The sequence below is a fragment of the Rhamphochromis longiceps genome, linkage group LG18 (genome assembly GCF_057381845.1).
Source record: "Rhamphochromis longiceps isolate RC_006_pf linkage group LG18, R_longiceps_female_GT1.1, whole genome shotgun sequence".
Lineage (NCBI taxonomy): Eukaryota > Metazoa > Chordata > Actinopteri > Cichliformes > Cichlidae > Rhamphochromis > Rhamphochromis longiceps.
Window position 1 is genome coordinate 6,065,425 of NC_140574.1, and position 21,103 is coordinate 6,086,527.

The 21,103-nt window shown below is 43.6% G+C and overlaps 1 protein-coding gene across 5 annotated transcripts in view; it reads left to right on the plus strand.

The window, feature by feature from the left end:
- Positions 1-21,103, plus strand: part of esyt2a (extended synaptotagmin-like protein 2a) — a 267,136-nt gene that overhangs the window by 14,882 nt on the left and 231,151 nt on the right. The gene's annotated exons all lie outside the window — the stretch shown is intronic.

The window sequence follows — 21,103 nt, forward strand, 5'->3', positions numbered from 1 at the left end:
CTCTGTGTTTCATCTATGAGTCTGACACTTGGTAAGCTTGTGTAAGATATCAAGATGTACAAAAAAGTCTCTTGGAGCAATATCCCAAATCCAACAGGAAGTCAGCCATTTTAAAATTAATGTGTAATTTTGATGACATTTTCCCCCCTTTTCAGGCCTCATACTTTGACGAACTCCTCCAAGGGATTTCATCATATTGAAGCATTCTTCAGTGTGTAGAATCTAAAGACCTTTGTGATGTTAAATTGCGAAGCTTTTTCCGTTAAGGGAAACGGGGTGGTCATGGCGGCACGTAGAGTTTCAATCACTCGCAAAAAGCAGTAATCTGCTGTCACTAAAAAACACAATGTCCAATCTCTCCCAAAGGTCGCAGGTGTGATGAGACTCGAGCTTGGAAATGTTTGTTATGCTATTTGTCAATAATGGTTAGAGCGCCACCTAGTGGCATGACTATAATCCTGGTTGAATAAGATGAAATGTTAGCTGGTGATTAAAAGCATGAAATCCATCAATGTGACATCACATCGGACGTGCCGGTTTGAGGTGTTGGCAGTGGCTCGACGTGCCGGGGGTGCGAGGGCCCTCATAACGCTGCTTGCAGCTTTAATTATTATTATTATTATTTCGGCAAATGAATCGGCCTTTTGAGGACCTAAACATGCTCGAAAACTCATGAAATTTTGCACACGCGTCAGGTCTGGTGAAAATTTACGTATTTTAATGTTCTCAGACATGGCCAGGGAAAATTAGCTCAGTAGCGCCACCTAGAAAAATGAAAAATGCGAGCCCCCGGTATGGGTATCACCTACATGTTTGAAAGTCGGTACACCTATATAACGTTCAGAGTCGAACAAAAAAGTCTATTATGGCAATGTCCTAAACCCAACAGGAAGTCCGCCATTTTGGATTGAATGTGACATTTTGGCTCTGATTTTACCGTTTCCATGCCTCGAACTTTAACGAACTCCTCCTTGGGGTTTGATTTCATAACCTTCATATTTGGTCAGTGCCAACTACACCCTTATGCCATGTTAAATTGCGGAGCTTTTGAGTTTTCACAATACCATGAGGCCGTGGCGCCATGGCGAATTTCGATGATTCGCCATGAAAATCTTATTGCCTCTCATTCTGTCATAGATTTTCTGACCTTGACCAAAGTGAACACATATGATAAGGCTCCACCCCTGAACATATTACAACTGCCATATTTTACATCAGGGACAGCGCCACCTAGTGGGAACAGGAAATGTCATGTTTTACACTTTGGGGTACAGTATTGTGATGGGTGACATCTGCAGCCTCAAATTTCTCCAGGAAAGCCTTAAGGAGTTGGTCTTGGGTTACAGTGAAAACTGTGACTTTTCGCAAAAGGGTGTGACCCCAGCGGCATGGCGAACTTTGATGTCACGCCATGAAGAAACAAATTAGTATAACTCAATGAAATCCAGTCTGATCAGTACCAGACTTTACAGGCATGATGTCAGACCCGCCCTGAACAGATTGATGTGCCCATTGTCGGGAATACGGACAGCGCCACCTAGTGGCAACAGGAAATGTCATGGCTTTAATTTTGTTGTACTGATTTTCACAGGTTCATCTTGGCCACCTCAAAAGCGGTGAATATCACCATCAGTCCCTCGTGATGCTTCAGTGCAAAAATTGTGACTTTAAACTGAACGGCGCACCCTGGTGGCAACGCGGTCCACCATGAAAGATGAAGTGGCTTTTGAGGGGCTTGGAAAGTTTATAGAGGCTTTAAATTTAGCACACACCTCCAAATGGATCAAGGCTTTGTTGTCATGTGACCATTTTCCTTGAATAGCGCAAAATGGCTCCACGGCGCCCCCTACAATATTCCAAAATATCAGCCCCTGCTCTGTGTTTTATCTATGAGTCTGAAACTTGGTAAGCTTATAGGAGATATCAAGATCTACAAAAAAGTCTCTTGGAGCAATATCCCAAATCCAACAGGAAGTCAGCCATTTTAAAATTAATGTGTAATTTTGGCGACATTTTCTCCTCTTTTCAGGCCTCATACTTTCACGAACTCCTCCAAGGGATTTCATCAGATTGAACTATTCTTCAGTGTGTCGAATCCAAAGACCTTTGTGTTGTTAAATTGCGAAGCTTTTTACGTCCAGGGAAACGGGGTGGTTATGGCGGCACGTGGAGTCTCAATCACTCGCCAAAACGCAGTAATCTGCTGTCACTCAAAATTAAAATGTCCAATATGTCCCAAAGGTCGCAGGCGTGATGAGACTCGAGCTCGGAAATGTTTGTTATGCCATTTGTCAGTAATGGTTAGAGCGCCACCTAGTGGGACGACTATAATCATGATTGAATGAGATGAAATGTTAGCTGGTGGTTGAATGCATGAATTTCATCAATGTGACACCAGATCCGAGGTGCTGGTTGTAGGTGTTGGGCGTAGCTCGACGCGATGGGGTGCGAGGGCCCTCATAACGCTGCTTGCAGCTTTAATTATTATTATTATTATTCAGGCGAAACAAGGGCCTTTTTGAGGGCCTAAACATGCTCAAAAACTCATGAAATTTTGCACACATGCCAGGTCTGGTGAAAAATTTTGTATTTTAATGGTTTTACATATGAGCACTGGGAAATGGCTCTAGAGCGCCACCTATGCCTTGTTAAATGCAGCCCTACGACCACATGGTTTGAGCTACATGTATGAAATTTGGCACACATGTGTATCATGCCAAGACGAACAAAAAAGTCAGTGGGCCCATTGACGCAAACCCAACAGGAAGTCCGCCATTTGGAAGAGAAGGTGACATTTTGGCTCTAATTTTGCCATTTCCATGCCTCGAACTTTTGCGAACTCCTCCTTGGGGTTTGATTTCATAACCTTCATATTTGGTCAGTGTCAACTACACCCTTGTGCCATGTTAAATTGCGGAGCTTTTGAGTTTTCACAATACGGTGAGGCCGTGGCGCCATGGCGAATTTCGATGACTCGCCATGAAAATCTTATTGCCTCTCATTCTGTCATACATGTTCCGATCTGGACCAAAGAGCACACATATGATAAGGCTCCACCCCTGAACATATTTCAAGTGCCATGTTTGACATAAGGGCCAGCGCCACCTAGTGGGAACAGGAAATGTCATGTTTTACACTTTGGGGTACAGTATTGTGATGGGTGACATCTGCAGCCTCATATTTCTCCAGGAAAGCCTTAAGGAGTTGGTCTTGGGGTACAGTGAAAACTGTGAGTTTTCACGAAAGGGTGTGACCCCAGCAGCATGGCGAACTTTGATGTCTCGCCATGAAGAAACAAATTAGTATAACTCAATGAAATCCAGTCTGATCAGTACCAGACTTTACAGGCGTGATGTCAGACCCGCCCTGAACAGATTGATGTGCCCATTGTCAGGAATATGAAGAGCGCCACCTAGTGGGAACAGGAAATGTCATGGCTTACACTTTGTTGTACTGATTTTCACAGGTTCATCGTGGCCACCTCAAAAGCGGTGAATATCAACATCAGTCCCTCGTGATGTTTCAGTGCAAAAATTGTGACTTTAAACTGAACGGCGCACCCTGGTGGCAACGCTGTTCACCATGAAAGATGAAGTGGCTTTTGAGGGTCTTGGCAAGTTTATAGAGGCTTGAAATTTGGCACACACCTCCAATGTGATGAAGGCTTTGTTGTCATGTGATCATTTTCATTGAATAGCGCGAAATGGCTCCACAGCGCCCCCTACAATATTTCAAAACATCAGCCCCAGCTCTGTGTTTTATGTATGAGTCTGAAACCTGGTAAGCTTATAGGAGATAATAAGATGTACAAAAAAGTCTCTTGGAACAATATCCCAAATCCAACAGGAAGTCAGCCATTTTAAAATTAATGTGTAATTTTGGCGACATTTTCCCCTCTTTTCAGGCTTCATACTTTGACGAACTCCTCCAAGGGATTTCATCAGATTGGACCGATCTGAAGTTTGTGGAATCTAAAGACCTTTGTGATGTTAAATTGCGAAGCTTTTTACATTCAGGGAAACGGGGTTGTCATGGCGGCACGTGGAGTTTCAATCACTCGCCAAAAAGCAGTAATCTGCTGTCACTCAAAAACACAATATCCAATCTCTCCCAAACGTCGCAGGTGTGATGAGACTGGAGCTCGGAAATGTTTGTTATGCCATTTGTCAGTAATAGTTAGAGCGCCACCTAGTGGGACGACTATAATCATGGTTCAATGAGATGAAATGTTAGCTGGTGGTTAAATGCATGAATCCATCAATGTGACATCACATCGGACGTGCTGGTTTTAGGTGTTGGGCATGGCTCGCCACGCCAGGGTGCGAGGGCCCTCATAACGCTGCTTGCAGCTTTAATTATTATTATTATTTCGGCAAATGAATTGGCCGATTGAGGGCCTAAACATGCTCGAAAACTCATGAAATTTTGCACACGCGTCAGGTCTGGTGAAAATTTACGTATTTTAATGTTCTCAGACATGGCCAGGGAAAATTAGCTCAGTAGCGCCACCTAGAAAAATGAAAAACGCGAGCCCCCGGTATGGGTATGACCTACATGTTTGAAAGTCGGTACACCTATATAACGTTCAGAGTCGAACAAAAAAGTCTATTATGGCAATGTCCTAAACCCAAAAGGAAGTCCGCCATTTTGGATTGAAGGTGACATTTTGGGTCTGATTTTACCGTTTCCATGCCTTGTACTTTAACGAACTCCTCCTTGGGATTTGGTCCTATAAACTTCAAATTTGGACAGTGTCAACTACACCCTTGTGCCATGTTAAATTGCGGAGCTTTTGAGTTTTCACAATACTATGAGGCCGTGGCGCCATGGCGAATTTCGATGACTCGCCATGAAAATCTTATTGCCTCTCATTCTGTCATACATGTTCCGATCTGGACCAAAGAGCACACATATGATAAGGCTCCACCCCTGAACATATTTCAACTGCCATATTTGACATCAAGGACAGCGCCACCTAGTGGGAACAGGAAATGTCATGTTTTACACTTTGGGGTACAGTATAGTGATGGGTGACATCTGCAGCCTCAAATTTCTCCAGGAAAGCCTTAAGGAGTTGGTCTTGGGTTACAGTGAAAACTGTGACTTTTCGCAAAAGGGTGTGACCCCAGCGGCGTGGCGAACTTTGATGTCACGCCATGAAGAAACAAATTAGTATAACTCAATGAAATCCAGTCTGATCAGTACCAGACTTTACAGGCATGATGTCAGACCCGCCCTGAACAGATTGATGTGCCCATTGTCGGAAATACGGACAGCGCCACCTAGTGGCAACAGGAAATGTCATGGCTTTAATTTTGTTGTACTGATTTTCACAGGTTCATCTTGGCCACCTCAAAAGCGGTGAATATCACCATCAGTCCCTCGTGATGCTTCAGTGCAAAAATTGTGACTTTAAACTGAACGGCGCACCCTGGTGGCAACGCTGTTCAACATGAAAGATGAAGTGGCTTTTGAGGGTCTTGGCAAGTTTATAGAGGCTTGAAATTTGGCACACACCTCCAAATGGATGAAGGCTTTGTTGTTATGTGACCATTTTCCTTGAATAGCGCAAAATGGCTCCACAGCGCCCCCTACAAAATTTCAAAACCACAGCCCCTGCTCTGTGTTCTATGTATGATTCTGAAACCTGGTAAGCTTATAGGAGATATCAAGATGTACAAAAAAGTCTCTTGGAGCAATATCCCAAATCCAACAGGAAGTCAGCCATTTTAAAGTTAATGTGTAATTTTGGCGACATTTTCCCATCTTTTCAGGCACCGTACTTTGACGAACTCCTCCAAGGGATTTCATCAGATTGGACCGATCTGCAGTTTGTGGAATCTAAAGACCTTTGTGATGTTAAATTGCGAAGCTTTTTACGTCCAGGGAAACGGGGTGGTTATGGCGGCACTTAGAGTTTGAATCACTCGCCAAAAAGCAGTAATCTGCTGTCACTCAAAAACACAATGTCCAATCTCTCCCAAACGTCTCAGGTGTGATGAGACTCGAGCTTGGAAGTGTTTGTTATGCCATTTGTACATAATGGTTAGAGCGCCACCTAGTGGAACGACTAACTAATCATGAATGAATGAGTTGAAATGTTAGCTGGTGGTTAAATGCATGAATTCCATCAATGTGACATCAGATCGGACGTGCTGGTTTTAGGTGTTGGGCGTGGCTCGACGCGCCGGGGGTGCGAGGGCCCTCATAACGCTGCTTGCAGCTTTAATTATTATTATTATTATTATTTCGGCAAATGAATTGGCCGTTTGAGGGCCTAAACATGCTCGAAAACTCATGAAATTTTGCACACGCGTCAGGTCTGGTGAAAATTTACGTATTTTAATGTTCTCAGACATGGCCAGGGAAAATTAGCTCAGTAGCGCCACCTAGAAAAATGAAAAACGCGAGCCCCCGGTATGGGTATGACCTATAAGTTTGAAAGTCGGTACACCTATATAACGTTCAGAGTCGAACAAAAAAGTCTATTATGGCAATGTCCTAAACCCAACAGGAAGTCCGCCATTTTGGAGTGAAGGTGACATTTTGGCTCTGATTTTACCGTTTCCATGCCTTGTACTTTAACGAACTCCTCCTTGGGATTTGGTCGTATAAGCTTCAAATTTGGACAGTGTCAACTATACCCTTGTGCCATGTTAAATTGCGGAGCTTTTGAGTTTTCACAATACTATGAGGCCGTGGCGCCATGGCGAATTTCGATGACTCGCCATGAAAATCTTATTGCCTCTCATTTTGTCATACATTTTCTGACCTTGACCAAAGTGAACACATATGATAAGGCTCCACCCCTGAACATATTTCAACTGCCATATTTGACACCAGGGACAGCGCCACCTAGTGGGAACAGGAAATGTCATGTTTTACACTTTGGGGTACAGTATAGTGATGGGTGACACTTGCAGCCTCAAATTTCTCCAGGAAAGCCTTAAGGAGTTGGTCTTGGGTTACAGTGAAAACTGTGACTTTTCGCAAAAGGGTGTGACCCCAGCAGCATGGCGAACTTTGATGTCACGCCATGAAGAAACAAATTAGTATAACTCAATGAAATCCAGTCTGTTCAGTACCAGACTTTACAGGCATGATGTCAGACCCGCCCTGAACAGATTGATGTGCCCATTGTCGGGAATACGTACAGCGCCACCTAGTGGCAACAGGAAATGTCATGGCTTTAATTTTGTTGTACTGATTTTCACAGGTTCATCGTGGCCACCTCAAAAGCGGTGAATATCACCATCAGTCCCTCATGATGCTTCAGTGCAGAAATTGTGACTTTAAACTGAACGGCGCACCCTGGTGGCAACGCGGTCCACCATGAAAGATGAAGTGGCTTTTGAGGGGCTTGGAAAGTTTATAGAGGCTTGAAATTTGGCACACACCTCCAATGTGATGAAGACTTTGTTGTCATGTCATCATTTTCATTGAATAGCGCAAAATGGCTCCACAGCGCCCCCTAAAATATTTCAAAATATCAGCCCCTGCTCTGTGGTTTATGTATGAATCTGAAACCTGGTAGGCTTATAGGAGATATCAAGATGTACAAAAAAGTCTCTTGGAGCAATATCCCAAATCCAACAGGAAGTCAGCCATTTTAAAATTAATGTGCAATTTTGGCGACATTTTCCCCTCTTTTCAGGCTTCATACTTTGACGAACTCCTCCAAGGGATTTCATCATATTGAACCATTCTCCAGTGTGTGGAATCTAAAGACCTTTGTGATGTTAAATTGCGAAGCTTTTTACGTCCAGGGAAACGGGGTGGTTATGGCGGCACTTAGAGTTTGAATCACTCGCCAAAAAGCAGTAATCTGCTGTCACTCAAAAACACAATGTCCAATCTCTCCCAAACGTCTCAGGTGTGATTAGACTCGAGCTCGGAAGTGTTTGTTATGCCATTTGTACATAATGGTTAGAGCGCCACCTAGTGGAACGACTAACTAATCATGAATGAATGAGTTGAAATGTTAGCTGGTGGTTAAATGCATGAATTCCATCAATGTGACATCAGATCGGACGTGCTGGTTTTAGGTGTTGGGCGTGGCTCGACGCGCCGGGGGTGCGAGGGCCCTCATAACGCTGCTTGCAGCTTTAATTATTATTATTATTATTATTATTATTATTATTATTATTATTCCGGCAAATGAATTGGCCGTTTGAGGGCCTAAACATGCTCGAAAACTCATGAAATTTTGCACACGCGTCAGGTCTGGTGAAAATTTACGTATTTTAATGTTCTCAGACATGGCCAGGGAAAATTAGCTCAGTAGCGCCACCTAGAAAAATGAAAAACGCGAGCCCCCGGTATGGGTATGACCTACATGTTTGAAAGTCGGTACACCTATATAACGTTCAGAGTCGAACAAAAAAGTCTATTATGGCAATGTCCTAAACCCAACAGGAAGTCCGCCATTTTGGATTGAAGGTGACATTTTGGGTCTGATTTTACCGTTTCCATGCCTTGTACTTTAACGAACTCCTCCTTGGGATTTGGTCCTATAAACTTCAAATTTGGACAGTGTCAACTACACCCTTGTGCCATGTTAAATTGCGGAGCTTTTGAGTTTTCACAATAGTATGAGGCCGTGGCGCCATGGCGAATTTTGATGACTCGCCATGAAAATCTTATTGCCTCTCATTCTGTCATACATGTTCCGATCTGGACCAAAGAGCACACATATGATAAGGCTCCACCCCTGAACATATTTCAACTGCCATATTTGACATCAAGGACAGCGCCACCTAGTGGGAACAGGAAATGTCATGTTTTACACTTTGGGGTACAGTATAGTGATGGGTGACATCTGCAGCCTCAAATTTCTCCAGGAAAGCCTTAAGGAGTTGGTCTTGGGTTACAGTGAAAACTGTGACTTTTCGCAAAAGGGTGTGACCCCAGCGGCGTGGCGAACTTTGATGTCACGCCATGAAGAAACAAATTAGTATAACTCAATGAAATCCAGTCTGATCAGTACCAGACTTTACAGGCATGATGTCAGACCTGCCCTGAACAGATTGATGTGCCCATTGTCGGAAATACGGACAGCGCCACCTAGTGGCAACAGGAAATGTCATGGCTTTAATTTTGTTGTACTGATTTTCACAGGTTCATCTTGGCCACCTTAAAAGCGGTGAATATCACCATCAGTCCCTCGTGATGCTTCAGTGCAAAAATTGTGAGTTTAAACTGAACGGCGCACCCTGGTGGCAACGCTGTTCAACATGAAAGATGACGTGGCTTTTGAGGGTCTTGGCAAGTTTATAGAGGCTTGAAATTTGGCACACACCTCCAAATGGATGAAGGCTTTGTTGGCATGTGATCATTTTCATTGAATAGCGCGAAATTGCTCCACAGCGCCCCCTACAAAATTTCAAAACCACAGCCCCTGCTCTGTGTTCTATGTATGATTCTGAAACCTGGTAAGCTTATAGGAGATATCAAGATGTACAAAAAAGTCTCTTGGTGCAATATCCCAAATCCAACAGGAAGTCAGCCATTTTAAAATTAATGTGTAATTTTGGCAACATTTTCCCCTCTTTCCAGGCACCGTTCTTTGACGAACTCCTCCAAGGGATTTCATCATATTGAACCAATCTCCAGTGTGTGGAATCTAAAGACCTTTGTGATGTTAAATTGCGAAGCTTTTTACGTTCAGTGAAACGGGGTGGTTATGGTGGCACTTAGAGTTTCAATCACTCGCCAAAAAGCAGTAATCTGCTGTCACTCAAAAACACAATGTCCAATCTCTCCCAAACGTCAGATCGGAGGTGCTGGTTTTAGGTGTTGGGCTTGGCTCGACGCGCCGGGGGTGCGAGGGCCCTCGTAACGCTGCTTGCAGCTTTAATTATTATTATTATTATTATTATTATTATTATTATTATTATTATTATTATTATTATTATTAGGGCCCGAGCACTGACAGTGCGAAGGCCCTATTGTAATTGCTCTGTTTATTATTATTATTATTATTATTATTATTTCGGCAAATGAATTGGCCGTTTGAGGGCCTAAACATGCTCGAAAACTCATGAAATTTTGCACACGCGTCAGGTCTGGTGAAAATTTACGTATTTTAATGTTCCCAGACATGGCCAGGGAAAATTAGCTCAGTAGCGCCACCTAGAAAAATGAAAAACGCGAGCCCCCGATATGGGTATGACCTACATGTTTGAAAGTCGGCACACCTATATAACGTTCAGAGTCGAACAAAAAAGTCTATTATGGCAATGTCCTAAACCCAACAGGAAGTCCGCCATTTTGGATTGAAGGTGACATTTTGGCTCTGATTTTACCGTTTCCATGCCTCGAACTTTAACGAACTCCTCCTTGGGGTTTGATTTCATAACCTTCATATTTGGTCAGTGCCAACTACACCCTTGTGCCATGTTAAATTGCGGAGCTTTTGAGTTTTCACAATACCATGAGGCCGTGGCGCCACGGCGAATTTCGATGACTCGCCATGAAAATCTTATTGCCTCTCATTTTGTCATACATTTTCTGACCTTGACCAAAGTGAACACATATGATAAGGCTCCACCCCTGAACATATTTCAACTGCCATATTTGACATCAAGGACAGCGCCACCTAGTGGGAACAGGAAATGTCATGTTTTACACTTTGGGGTACAGTATAGTGATGGGTGACATCTGCAGCCTCAAATTTCTCCAGGAAAGCCTTAAGGAGTTGGTCTTGGGGTACAGTGAAAACTGTGGCTTTTCACGAAAGGGTGTGACCTCAGCAGCATGGCGAACTTTGATATCTCGCCATGAAGAAACAAATTAGTATAACTCCATGAAATCCAGTCTGATTAGTACCAGACTTTACAGGCATGATGTCACACCCGCCCTGAACAGATTGATGTGCCCATTGTCAGGAATATGAAGAGCGCCACCTAGTGGGAACAGGAAATGTCATGTCTTACACTTTGTTGTACTGATTTTCACAGGTTCATAGTGGCCACCTCAAAAGCGGTGAATATCACCATCAGTCCTTGATGATGCTTTAGTGCAAAAATTGTGACTTTAAACTGAACGGCGCACCCTGGTGGCAACGCTGTTCACCATGAAAAATGAAGTGGCTTTTGAGGGGCTTGGAAAGTTTATAGAGGCTTGAAATTTGGCGCACACCTCTATTGTGATGAATGCTTTGTTGTTATGTGATCATTTTCATTGAATAGCGCAAAATGGCTCCACAGCGCCCCCTACAAAATTTCAAAACATCAGCCCCAGCTCTGTGTTTTATGTATGAGTCTGAAACCTGGTAAGCTTATAGGAGATATCAAGATGTACAAAAAGGTCTCTTGGAGCAATATCCCAAATCCAACAGGAAGTCAGCCATTTTAAAATTAATGTGTAATTTTTGTGACATTTTCCCCTCTTTCCAGCCACCGTTCTTTGACGAACTCCTCCAAGGGATTTCATCATATTGAACCAATCTCCAGTGTGTGGAATCTAAAGACCTTTGTGATGTTAAATTGCGAAGCTTTTTACGTTCAGGGAAACGGGTGGTCATGGCGGCACGTGGAGTTTCAGTCACTCGCCAAAAAGCAGTAATCTGCTGTCACTCAAAATCAAAATGTCCAATATGTCCCAAAGGTCGCAGGCGTGATGAGACTCGAGCTGGGAAATGTTTGTTATGCCATTTGTCAGTAATGGTTAGAGCGCCACCTAGTGGGACGACTATAATCATGGTTGAATGAGATGAAATGTTAGCTGGTGGTTGAATGCATGAATTTCATCAATGTGACATCAGATCGGACGTGCTGGTTGTAGGTGTTGGGCGTAGCTCGACGCGATGGGGTGCGAGGGCCCTCATAACGCTGCTTGCAGCTTTAATTATTAGGGCCCGAGCACTGACAGTGCGAAGGCCCTATTGTAATTGCTCTGTTTATTATTATTATTATTATTATTTCGGCAAATGAATTGGCCGTTTGAGGGCCTAAACATGCTCGAAAACTCATGAAATTTTGCACACGCGTCAGGTCTGGTGAAAATTTACGTATTTTAATGTTCTCAGACATGGCCAGGGAAAATTAGCTCAGTAGCGCCACCTAGAAAAATGAAAAACGCGAGCCCCCGGTATGGGTATGACCTACACGTTTGAAAGTCGGTACACCTATATAACGTTCAGAGTCGAACAAAAAAGTCTATTATGGCAATGTCCTAAACCCAACAGGAAGTCCGCCATTTTGGATTGAAGGTGACATTTTGGGTCTGATTTTACCGTTTCCATGCCTTGTACTTTAACGAACTCCTCCTTGGGATTTGGTCCTATAAACTTCAAATTTGGACAGTGTCAACTACACCCTTGTGCCATGTTAAATTGCGGAGCTTTTGAGTTTTCACAATACTATGAGGCCGTGGCGCCATGGCGAATTTCGATGACTCGCCATGAAAATCTTATTGCCTCTCATTCTGTCATACATGTTCCGATCTGGACCAAAGAGCACACATATGATAAGGCTCCACCCCTGAACATATTTCAACTGCCATATTTGACATCAAGGACAGCGCCACCTAGTGGGAACAGGAAATGTCATGTTTTACACTTTGGGGTACAGTATAGTGATGGGTGACATCTGCAGCCTCAAATTTCTCCAGGAAAGCCTTAAGGAGTTGGTCTTGGGTTACAGTGAAAACTGTGACTTTTCGCAAAAGGGTGTGACCCCAGCAGCATGGCGAACTTTGATGTCACGCCATGAAGAAACAAATTAGTATAACTCAATGAAATCCAGTCTGATCAGTACCAGACTTTACAGGCATGATCTCAGACCCGCCCTGAACAGATTGATGTGCCCATTGTCGGAAATACGGACAGCGCCACCTAGTGGCAACAGGAAATGTCATGGCTTTAATTTTGTTGTACTGATTTTCACAGGTTCATCTTGGCCACCTCAAAAGCGGTGAATATCACCATCAGTCCCTCGTGATGCTTCAGTGCAAAAATTGTGAGTTTAAAGTGAACGGCGCACCCTGGTGGCAACGCTGTTCAACATGAAAGATGAAGTGGCTTTTGAGTGTCTTTGCAAGTTTATAGAGGCTTGAAATTTGGCACACACCTCCAAATGGATGAACGCTTTGTTGGCATGTGATCATTTTCATTGAATAGCGCGAAGTGGCTCCACAGCGCCCCCTACAAAATTTCAAAACCACAGCCCCTGCTCTGTGTTCTATGTATGATTCTGAAACCTGGTAAGCTTATAGGAGATATCAAGATGTACAAAAAAGTCTCTTGGTGCAATATCCCAAATCCAACAGGAAGTCAGCCATTTTAAAATTAATGTGCAATTTTGGCAACATTTTCCCCTCTTTTCAGGCATCGTTCTTTGACGAACTCCTCCAAGGGATTTCATCATATTGCACTATTCTTCAGTTTGTGGAATCCAAAGACCTTTGTGTTGTTAAATTGCGAAGCTTTTTACGTTCAGGGAAACGGGGTGGTTATGGCGGCACGTAGACTCTCAATCACTCGCCAAAACGCAGTAATCTGCTGTTACTCAAAAACACAATGTCCAATCTCACCCAAAGGTCGCAGGCATAATGAGACTCGAGTTCGGAAATGTTTGTTATGCCATTTGTACATAATGGTTAGAGTGCCACCTAGTGGAACGACTAGCTAATCATGAATGAATGAGTTGAAATGTTAGCTGGTGGTTAAATGCATGAATTCCATCAATGTGACATCGATCGGACGTGCTGGTTTTAGGTGTTGGGCGTGGGTCGACGCGCCGGGGGTGCGAGGGCCCTCATAACGCTGCTTGCAGCTTTAATTAGGGCCCGAGCACTGACAGTGCGAAGGCCCTATTGTAATTGCTCTGTTTCTTATTATTATTATTATTATTTCGGCAAATGAATTGGCTTTTTGAGGGCCTAAACATGCTCAAAAACTCATGAAATTTTGCAGACATGCCAGGTCTGGTGAAAAATTTTGTATTTTAATGGTTTTACTCATGAGCACTGGGAAATGGCTCTACAGCGCCACCTATGCCTTGTTAAATGCAGCCCTACGACCACATCGTTTCAGCTACATGTATGAAATTCGGCACACATGTGTATCATGCCACGACAAACAAAAAAGTCTGTGGGCCCATTGACGCAAACCCAACAGGAAGTCCGCCATTTGGAAGAGAAGGTGACATTTTGGCTCTAATTTTGCCATTTCCATGCCTCGAACTTTTGCGAACTCCTCCTTGGGATTTGGTTGTATAAGCTTCATCTTTGGTCAGTGTCAACTACACACCTGGGCCATGTTAAATTGCGGAGCTTTTGAGTTTTCACAATACTATGAGGCCGTGGCGCCATGGCGAATTTCGATGACTCGCCATGAAAATCTTATTGCCTCTCATTCTGTCATACATGTTCCGATCTGGACCAAAGAGCACACATATGATAAGGCTCCACCCCTGAACATATTTCAACTGCCATATTTGACATCAAGGACAGCGCCACCTAGTGGGAACAGGAAATGTCATGTTTTACACTTTGGGGTACAGTATAGTGAAGGGTGACATCTGCAGCCTCAAATTTCTCCAGGAAAGCCTTAAGGAGTTGGTCTTGGGTTACAGTGAAAACTGTGAGTTTTCGCGAAAGGGTGTGACCCCAGCAGCATGGCGAACTTTGATGTCACGCCATGAAGAAAGAAATTAGTATAACTCAATGAAATCCAGTCTGATCAGTACCAGACTTTACAGGCATGATGTCAGACCCGCCCTGAACAGATTGATGTGCCCATTGTCGGAAATACGGACAGCGCCACCTAGTGGCAACAGGAAATGTCATGGCTTTAATTTTGTTGTACTGATTTTCACAGGTTCATCTTGGCCACCTCAAAAGCGGTGAATATCACCATCAGTCCCTCGTGATGCTTCAGTGCAAAAATTGTGAGTTTAAACTGAACGGCGCACCCTGGTGGCAACGCTGTTCAACATGAAAGATGAAGTGGCTTTTGAGGGTCTTGGAAAGTTTATAGAGGCTTGAAATTTGGCACACACCTCCAAATGGATGAAGGCTTTGTTGGCATGTGATCATTTTCATTGAATAGCGCGAAATTGCTCCACAGCGCCCCCTACAAAATTTCAAAACCACAGCCCCTGCTCTGTGTTCTATGTATGATTCTGAAACCTGGTAAGCTTATAGGAGATATCAAGATGTACAAAAAAGTCTCTTGGTGCAATATCCCAAATCCAACAGGAAGTCAGCCATTTTAATATTAATGTGTAATTTTGGCAACATTTTCCCCTCTTTCCAGGCACCGTTCTTTGACGAACTCCTCCAAGGGATTTCATCATATTGAACCAATCTCCAGTGTGTGGAATCTAAAGACCTTTGTGATGTTAAATTGCGAAGCTTTTTACATTCAGTGAAACGGGGTGGTTATGGTGGCACCTAGAGTTTGAATCACTCGCCAAAAAGCAGTAATCTGCTGTCACTCAAAAACACAATGTCCAATCTCTCCCAAACGTCTCAGGTGTGATGAGACTCGAGCTAGGAAATGTTTGTTATGCCATTTGTCAGTAATGGTTAGAGCTCCACCTAGTGGGACAACTATAATCATGATTGAATGAGATGAATTGTTAGCTGGTGGTTAAATGCATGAATTCCATCAATGTGACATCACATCGGACGTGCTGGTTTTAGGTGTTGGGCGTGGCTTGACGCGCCGGGGGTGCGAGGGCCCTCATAACGCTGCTTGCAGCTTTAATTATTATTATTATTATTATTATTCCGGCAAATGAATTGGCCGTTTGAGGGCCTAAACATGCTCGAAAACTCATGAAATTTTGCACACGCGTCAGGTCTGGTGAAAATTTACGTATTTTAATGTTCCCAGACATGGCCAGGGAAAATTAGCTCAGTAGCGCCACCTAGAAAAATGAAAAACGCGAGCCCCCGGTATGGGTATGACCTACACGTTTGAAAGTCGGTACACCTATATAACGTTCAGAGTCGAACAAAAAAGTCTATTATGGCAATGTCCTAAACCCAACAGGAAGTCCGCCATTTTGGATTGAAGGTGACATTTTGGGTCTGATTTTACCGTTTCCATGCCTTGTACTTTAACGAACTCCTCCTTGGGATTTGGTCCTATAAACTTCAAATTTGGACAGTGTCAACTACACCCTTGTGCCATGTTAAATTGCGGAGCTTTTGAGTTTTCACAATACTATGAGGCCGTGGCGCCATGGCGAATTTCGATGACTCGCCATGAAAATCTTATTGCCTCTCATTCTGTCATACATGTTCCGATCTGGACCAAAGAGCACACATATGATAAGGCTCCACCCCTGAACATATTTCAACTGCCATATTTGACATCAAGGACAGCGCCACCTAGTGGGAACAGGAAATGTCATGTTTTACACTTTGGGGTACAGTATAGTGATGGGTGACATCTGCAGCCTCAAATTTCTCCAGGAAAGCCTTAAGGAGTTGGTCTTGGGTTACAGTGAAAACTGTGACTTTTCGCAAAAGGGTGTGACCCCAGCAGCATGGCGAACTTTGATGTCACGCCATGAAGAAACAAATTAGTATAACTCAATGAAATCCAGTCTGATCAGTACCAGACTTTACAGGCATGATTTCAGACCCGCCCTGAACAGATTGATGTGCCCATTGTCGGAAATACGGACAGCGCCACCTAGTGGCAACAGGAAATGTCATGGCTTTAATTTTGTTGTACTGATTTTCACAGGTTCATCGTGGCCACCTCAAAAGCGGTGAATATCAACATCAGTCCCTCGTGATGCTTCAGTGCAAAAATTGTGACTTTAAACTGAACGGCGCACCCTGGTGGCAACGCTGTTCAACATGAAAGATGAAGTGGCTTTTGAGGGTCTTGGCAAGTTTATAGAGGCTTGAAATTTGGCACACACCTCCAAATGGATGAACGCTTTGTTGGCATGTGATCATTTTCATTGAATAGCGCGAAGTGGCTCCACAGCGCCCCCTACAAAATTTCAAAACCACAGCCCCTGCTCTGTGTTCTATGTATGAGTCTGAAACTTGGTAAGCTTATGGAAGATCTTAAGATGTACAAAAAAGTCTCTTGGAGCAATATCCCAAATCCAACAGGAAGTCAGCCATTTTAAAGTTAATGTGTAATTTTGGCGACATTTTCCCATTTTTTCAGGCACCGTACTTTGACGAACTCCTCCAAGGGATTTCATCAGATTGGACCGATCTGCAGTTTGTGGAATCTAAAGACCTTTGTGATGTTAAATTGCGAAGCTTTTTACGTCCAGGGAAACGGGGTGGTTATGGCGGCACTTAGAGTTTGAATCACTCGCCAAAAAGCAGTAATCTGCTGTCACTCAAAAACACAATGTCCAAGCTCTCCCAAACGTCTCAGGTGTGATGAGACTCGAGCTTGGAAGTGTTTGTTATGCCATTTGTACATAATGGTTAGAGCGCCACCTAGTGGAACGACTAACTAATCATGAATGAATGAGTTGAAATGTTAGCTGGTGGTTAAATGCATGAATTCCATCAATGTGACATCAGATCGGACGTGCTGGTTTTAGGTGTTGGGCGTGGCTCGACGCGCCGGGGGTGCGAGGGCCCTCATAACGCTGCTTGCAGCTTTAATTATTATTATTATTATTATTATTCAGGCGAAACAAGGGCCTTTTTGAGGGCCTAAACATGCTCAAAAACTCATGAAATTTTGCACACATGCCAGGTCTGGTGAAAAATTTTGTATTTTAATGGTTTTACATATGAGCACTGGGAAATGGCTCTAGAGCGCCACCTATGCCTTGTTAAATGCAGCCCTACGACCACATCGTTTGAGCTACATGTATGAAATTTGGCACACATGTGTATCATGCCAAGACGAACAAAAAAGTCTCTGGGCCCATTGACGCAAACCCAACAGGAAGTCCGCCATTTGGAAGAGAATGTGACATTTTGGCTCTAATTTTGCCATTTCCATGCCTCGAACTTTTGCGAACTCCTCCTTGGGGTTTGATTTCATAACCTTCATATTTGGTCGGTGTCAACTACACCCTTGTGCCATGTTAAATTGCGGAGCTTTTGAGTTTTCACAATACTATGAGGCCGTGGCGCCATGGCGAATTTCGATGACTCGCCAAGAAAATCTTATTGCCTCTCATTTTGTCATACATTTTCTGACCTTGACCAAAGAGCACACATATGATAAGGCTCCACCCCTGAACATATTTCAACTGCCATATTTGACATAAGGGCCAGCGCCACCTAGTGGGAACAGGAAATGTCATGTTTTACACTTTGGGGTACAGTATTGTGATGGGTGACATCTGCAGCCTCATATTTCTCCAGGAAAGCCTTAAGGAGTTGGTCTTGGGGTACAGTGAAAACTGTGAGTTTTCGCAAAAGGGTGTGACCCCAGCAGCATGGCGAACTTTGATGTCTCGCCATGAAGAAACAAATTAGTATAACTCAATGAAATCCAGTCTGATCAGTACCAGACTTTACAGGCGTGATGTCAGACCCGCCCTGAACAGATTGATGTGCCCATTGTCAGGAATATGAAGAGCGCCACCTAGTGGGAACAGGAAATGTCATGTCTTACACTTTGTTGTACTGATTTTCACAGGTTCATCGTGGCCACCTCAAAAGCGGTGAATATCACCATCAGTCCCTCGTGATGCTTCAGTGCAAAAATTGTGACTTTAAACTGAACGGCGCACCCTGGTGGCAACGCCGTCCACCATGAAAGATGAAGTGGCTTTTGAGGGTCTTGGCAAGTTTATAGAGGCTTGAAATTTGGCACACACCTCCAATGTGATGAAGGCTTTGATGTCATGTGATCATTTTCATTGAATAGCGAGAAATGGCTCCACAGCGCCCCCTACAAACTTTCAAAATATCAGCCCCAGCTCTGTGTTTTATGTATGAGTCTGAAACCTGGTAAGCTTATAGGAGATATCAAGATGTACAAAAAAGTCTCTTGGAGCAATATCCCAAATCCAACAGGAAGTCAGCCATTTTAAAATTAATGTGTAATTTTGATGACATTTTCCCCCCTTTTCAGGCCTCATACTTTGACGAACTCCTCCAAGGGATTTCATCATATTGAAGCATTCTTCAGTGTGTAGAATCTAAAGACCTTTGTGATGTTAAATTGCGAAGCTTTTTCCGTTCAGGGAAACGGGGTGGTCATGGCGGCACGTAGAGTTTCAATCACTCGCAAAAAGCAGTAATCTGCTGTCACTAAAAAACACAATGTCCAAGCTCTCCCAAAGGTCGCAGGTGTGATGAGACTCGAGCTTGGAAATGTTTGTTATGCTATTTGTCAATAATGGTTAGAGCGCCACCTAGTGGCATGACTATAATCCTGGTTGAATAAGATGAAATGTTAGCTGGTGATTAAAAGCATGAAATCCATCAATGTGACATGAAATCGGACGTGCCGGTTTGAGGTGTTGGCAGTGGCTCGACGTGCCGGGGGTGCGAGGGCCCTTATAACGCTGCTTGCAGCTTTAATTAGGGCCCGAGCACTGACAGTGCGAAGGCCCTATTGTAATTGCTCTGTTTATTAGGGCCCGAGCACTGACAGTGCGAAGGCCCTATTGTAATTGCTCTGTTTATTATTATTATTATTATTATTTCGGCAAATGAATCGGCCTTTTGAGGACCTAAACATGCTCGAAAACTCATGAAATTTTGCACACGCGTCAAGTCTGGTGAAAATTTACGTATTTTAATGTTCTCAGACATGGCCAGGGAAAATTAGCTCAGTAGCGCCACCTAGAAAAATGAAAAACGCGAGCCCCCGGTATGGGTATCACCTACATGTTTGAAAGTCGGTACACCTATATAACGTTCAGAGTCGAACAAAAAAGTCTATTATGGCAATGTCCTAAACCCAACAGGAAGTCCGCCATTTTGGATTGAATGTGACATTTTGGCTCTGATTTTACCGTTTCCATGCCTCGAACTTTAACGAACTCCTCCTTGGGGTTTGATTTCATAACCTTCATATTTGGTCAGTGCCAACTACACCCTTATGCCATGTTAAATTGCGGAGCTTTTGAGTTTTCACAATACCATGAGGCCGTGGCGCCACGGCGAATTTCGATGACTCGCCATGAAAATCTTATTGCCTCTCATTTTGTCATACATTTTCTGACCTTGACCAAAGTGAACACATATGATAAGGCTCCACCCCTGAACATATTTCAACTGCCATATTTGACACCAGGGACAGCGCCACCTAGTGGGAACAGGAAATGTCATGTTTTACACTTTGGGGTACAGTATAGTGATGGGTGACACCTGCAGCCTCAAATTTCTCCAGGAAAGCCTTAAGGAGTTGGTCTTGGGTTACAGTGAAAACTGTGACTTTTCGCAAAAGGGTGTGACCCCAGCAGCATGGCGAACTTTGATGTCACGCCATGAAGAAACAAATTAGTATAACTCAATGAAATCCAGTCTGTTCAGTACCAGACTTTACAGGCATGATGTCAGACCCGCCCTGAACAGATTGATGTGCCCATTGTCGGGAATACGTACAGCGCCACCTAGTGGCAACAGGAAATGTCATGGCTTTAATTTTGTTGTACTGATTTTCACAGGTTCATCGTGGCCACCTCAAAAGCGGTGAATATCAACATCAGTCCCTCGTGATGCTTCAGTGCAAAAATTGTGACTTTAAACTGAATGGCGCACCCTGGTGGCAACGCGGTTCACCATGAAAGATGAAGTGGCTTTTGAGGGACTTGGAAAGTTTATAGAGGCTTGAAATTTGGCACACACCTCCAAATGGATGTAGGCTTTGTTGTCATGTGATCATTTTCATTGAATAGCTCGAAATTGCTCCACAGCGCCCCCTAAAAAATTTCAAAACAACAGCCCCTGCTCTGTGTTTCATCTATGAGTCTGAAACCTGGTAAGCTTATGGAAAATATCAAGATGTACAAAAAAGTCTCTTGGAGCAATATCCCAAATCCAACAGGAAGTCAGCCATTTTAAAATTAATGTGTAATTTTGGCGACATTTTCCCCTCTTTTCAGGCTTCATACTTTGACGAACTCCTCCAAGGGATTTCATCATATTGAACCATTCTCCAGTGTGTGGAATCTAAAGACCTTTGTGATGTTAAATTGCGAAG